Genomic DNA, 4,875 nt, shown 5'->3' with positions numbered 1-4,875 from the left:
TTTATTACATGTTGATGGCAGTTTCTACAAGAAAAAATGGAAATAATTAAATTAGCAGACACCTGGCCAAAGAGCCACAGAAAGAGAAGCTGAAAGCAACAGTAGCAGGTCCCAAAATGCTGGCAAGATGGCAGCAGCGTCACCGTATAGGTGTGGATCTTCTTGAATCTCCACATGAAAACAGAGCTAGTAAGTAGCAAAGCCAACAAACTTGGCCATGGACAACACTCATCACAAAGCTGCTAATAAGGTATCCTGACAAACCCCAAATACAAACACATTGGGATAAACCACCATCAACAGCAAGCCTGGGTGCTCTCAGTACCTGTGAGAAAGCAGAGAAGCCACAAGGCTCGTCTGCAGACCCAGAATGAAAAACCTAAAATAGCCAACAGATGGGGAGCACGTGCAGGGCCTATCAAGAACAGCAGCTGGTGCTAAGGAGGTGCTTGGCCCAATCCAAACAGGGGGTGACAGGGTTCTATGGTTAGCTCTGAACTACGGGCTTTCCACACCGACCGGCCAGAGCTCCCCTCCGGGAATGGACCCCGCTGGGCGCAGAATCAGTACGGAGCAGGAGTGGTGTTTTAGACTGATTCATCCTGCCCACAAAAGCAGGCAAAACACCAGCTGCAGACCTTCGTGCTGATGACCTTTCCTCCCATCTGCTCAGGTGGCTCTCTGCTGCTCTGAAGTCATTGCTTTGTTGACCTATGTGGACACAGTTCTGCAGCTTAACACTTGTTATTCCTTCAGACACACTTTTGCCATCACCCTCTGGCTATATGCATATAATTTCAATCAATTAATCCTACCCCTGCCCTCTGGAGCTATAAAGAAGTTGCCTCCCTCCTCCATATGACAGTTTCAAATATGGTAACAGCTATCACGGGCCCTCTAAAAGCATCTGTCTTTCAGGCTGAGTATCCTAGTTTCTTCCAAAGCTCCTTCTGGAATATGGCATCCAGAATCCTTAGTCCAAACCCCTGCGTCTGGGCTTGTTGCAGTTTAGTTCATGGAATAACAGAAAAAATCCCCGTCCTGGAGCCAGAGAGCTTATGTTTAAGTTCTGGAATCTTCACCTCCCGGCTAGCCTATATTACTCTCTCTGGGCCTCAGCTGTCTTCGTCAGCACTATGGGGGTCATGTTAAACCATAGATTGACTTTGAGGCTCAGTGAGGTAATGTAGCCACTTTGAGAACTCCAGAGCATGGACAAAATATACATACATGTTTAGGCATTATTTTTCAAAGCTGTAACATCATTGGCATCCTAGTTGAATTTCTAGAAACAGATCATTCCACAAGTGATCTGTTTAGAAGAGAATACCATGGATTACCTTCTCCCTCCTCTAGTCTCTGGGCTTCTTCTAACGCCATTGAAGTTACATGAACTCAGCAGGCCTATCACCCTGTAGGTCGCCACTGGGCTGGCAGCAAGCTGAGTGAGAGCCATGCCGCAGACTCTAGTTTCTTAACTGTCTTAGACAAATTCACACATAGTTTTATATAGCACCTGGATGAAGAGAGTTGCTGTCAGCCCCATACAAAAGGCCTTCCACGCCAGATTGGATCAGTCCATCATGCTTTCCCCAACTTGATCTTAAGGAACTTTTTTTTTCTAGGGGAGGGAAGGTACAGAAGTTTTTGCACCTTTCTTATTTAAAAAACATTACAGTTATATATGTCCAATCTTCATTTTCCTCAATATCTTTATATCAATCTTTAACCTAAGAACCAATCTAAAACTCTATTAATTCTCATTTTGGCCTATTCTCTCTTCTCTGGATAACAAATGCCATATTCCCACTTCAGGGCATATGCGTGCTTTTAGTTGACTTACATTTGTCTTTCAGGTTTCACAGGGTATCCCCTACCAATATACCAAGATTTGTTAAACAGGTCCATCGTGTAATCCATAGGTTCTTGATTGTTTCCTTAACTACTGCTCTAAAGTTCAACCATCTTTAAAAGTCATCATTAAAGTTTTAGAAAATGCATGTGATTAGCTGTTTTAATGAAAGGGTGTGTTTAAAAATCAGAGGCAAGGCATGTTATTCACTTTGGTTAAATAAAAGGAACCTCCAGGAACCTGGAGTCTTGGCCAGAATCAACAGGCCCATGCTCATGAGGTGCTAGTTAACCTTGAATTGCCAGCCAAAAACACAGGAGAAAATAAATAGTCACATAAAAGCTAGTGTTAAAATCAAAACATTCACGTTTCATTGGGGTAAGTTACACTGTCACATACTGAGAGTGCACATAAGCTTTCAAATATATAAACTTTCCCACAGACAGATATTCCCTCTCCACACACTCATGTCCAGTTACATGGGTGCCCTTCTACCCAGCACGAACTAGCCTCACACACATTCTTGGAGAAAGGGTGATGACATTTTATGGATATGTAATTATACCATCCAATCACAGCAAGGCAAGGGATAAAATCTCACCTCATAAGACTTCAAAGAGAAAACAAGTTGGTGATTAATATTGAGCTCTTGGTTAACAGTCTCATTGGTGAAAGTCTCCACAAGATGTTAACTGAAACTTTAACCCAACCATCACTGGCATCTGAGCAGCTAAGCACATCAGAGACCCTCATGTGATATTTACACCCATGTGGCTAGATTTAGGACTTCACTGGATATATCTTCACTCTGAATGCGTTTATGAAATGTCTCAGACAAGCTAGATGAATTTTGCATTGTTTCAGTCCCTCCCTTTCCTGGTATCCTTTATGCTACTGGTACTTTGTAGTTTATGGTTTCAGAAAACTCCCTTCAAATTTTTGACCTGCAGGATATTTCCCAATGAAATTGCAAACTGTGCATATAAACTAGGTCTTCAGATTCCTTTCTCTTTCCCCGCTGAGCTCTTAATCCTATGCTTTTCATAAAGCAAACACCCAATAGACATTGCTTGACCCAATGGCCTAACATGGCCTTGGAGATATTGACATGATGTCAGCACTGAATTCCATGGTGCGGCATGGAAAGAACAGTTAAGATAGGCTGGGACTTATACCTTCCTGTAAATCCCTCTCTCCCTACACTTACTACAGACCCTGTGATTTATTCATACTTGGATGTATTTTTGCCTTGGCTGTGTTTTTTTAAGTCATGTGATTAGGATTTTGTTTCTCATTTAGATAGTGAGTTAAAGAGATAGCCCTTTCTAAATTGCTAGTGTTCCCAAGAGTCATGGGGTTGAGGTCAAAAGTTGCTCCTATACAAGAAAAGGTCAAGTACGGTTGCTCACCCAAGAAGCAGAGCCGAGCAAAACCACATGCCTCCAAGCAGAGAGGGCCCCATGAAGTGGCAGAGAAGCCTGCTTCTGATCTGTGGTAGCCTGAAACCTGGCCACTGCCTGAGATCTGAGTCTTAATTTTTTTTCCATTTTCCAAATGTGTGCTTATTTAGATTTTATAATCTTCTGGTTATAAACTCCTAGGGATGTCAAAGAATAAAACAACAGGTCAGCTTGAAGTTAAAGAAGATGAATGAACGTAGTCCAGGGAAACAAGGCTCAATTCCCACTGAAGACTCAGCTAGCTTTGTATCATGGGGGCATCAGCTTGACTGCATAAGGTAGCTAGCTGGCTCTATACCAAAATTGGACACACCGGGAAATGACCATTTTGCAGTCAGCTCAGCCTCTTCCCTATGGCCAGGCCTCACTGTCTCACACATTTAGTCAGACCTCACAAACTCACACATTTCTGGACAAAGGGGTTGATTTCCTTGGCCAACACATCCTTGAAAAATGACATCATCTGCAGCAGGTGGTCATCAAGCATATAAACAGACCTCAAATACACAAAAGGAACATATACATCACCCACAGTCACTATCCCTCAGTGCTCCCTTGGCCAAATACGGTATGCCGACAGGGATATTGCTTCACTCCACATCCCTGTTAATACTGGCTAGCAGCTCCCCAGTGCTGCATATCAGGACTATCTCTACACAGTTAACAGACAGTGGCTATGGGTTAAGTTGACCACAGCTTGGCTTCAAAGATCCCAACTCTAGAGCCTGGAATATGGATGTGAGTGATGCTTCTGCTCTGCCTCCTCCTCACATGCAGGGAATTTGGAAGGTCACTTTGATCCGACCCACGGTGCCAACCATCCCTTATGAAGACTGAGTCTAATGGCCTCCTGGCATACACCCTGGCTGACAGGTTTGTTAAAAATGTGAGAAAACAAATGAGCAAAAGCAATTTAACCAAATAAACAAAACCAAAGGACACACCTCCTCTCCACCTGACTGCTTCCCGGGACTGCTTTCAGATTCCCTCTTCCACCAAAGCCTGGCCCTGAGCCTGAGTGCAGCTGCATCCTTGCTGGATGGAGGACTCTCCATGTCCCAACCAACCTCTCATTAGGGCACCATGTCTCTCTACTCTAAACCACTTTCCTGTAAAGGCAGGGAAGTCAAGGGGGAAGATTAGTACTCAATCCAATTAGTATGATGATCCAAACACCACTGAGTGTGCTAGCCAAGGACAAGGAGTGCAGCCTCTTCGGCACTGTCACTTTGGCACCAGGGGGAAAGAACATTGGTCGTCATGGTTTCAAGACATGGGCAAAGGGAGCTGCACTAGTGGGTAGAGCACAGGTGAAAGGCCTGCAGACAAGGTGCCACTTCATTCTCAGTGGAACTGGGTCCTGGTTCTGGCTCAGGAATGTCTGGCCTGGTACAGTGATGGGCAGCTGACATTTCGGGGTCTGGGAGGTAGTCGTAGTCAGGACAGTGACATGGTTTCTGTGTTTTTCCTTTGGGAGGGAAATTGAGTCAGGGGATATACCTGAGAGGAATCACTTGGATGCCTATTTAAATGAAGGTAAATGTGTTCAAATTATTCAGATTA

The 4,875-nt window shown here is 44.1% G+C and overlaps 1 long non-coding RNA gene across 1 annotated transcript; it reads right to left on the bottom strand.

Annotated features, from left to right (window-relative positions):
* Positions 1 to 674: 674 nt before the first annotated feature.
* On the bottom strand, positions 675 to 4,482 carry LOC118497239. The gene is made up of 3 exons (XR_004899769.1): positions 4,257 to 4,482; positions 2,063 to 2,144; positions 675 to 711 (listed from the first exon to the last, which is right to left on the bottom strand). It is a non-coding gene; the product is annotated as an uncharacterized LOC118497239 (long non-coding RNA).
* Between the last annotated feature and the right edge of the window lie 393 nt (positions 4,483 to 4,875).

Source organism: Phyllostomus discolor, chromosome 1 (genome assembly GCF_004126475.2).
Source record: "Phyllostomus discolor isolate MPI-MPIP mPhyDis1 chromosome 1, mPhyDis1.pri.v3, whole genome shotgun sequence".
Classification (NCBI taxonomy): Eukaryota; Metazoa; Chordata; class Mammalia; order Chiroptera; family Phyllostomidae; genus Phyllostomus; species Phyllostomus discolor.
The sequence above is the reverse complement of the archived record's forward strand: the minus strand, read 5'-3'. Positions and strand labels throughout refer to the sequence as shown.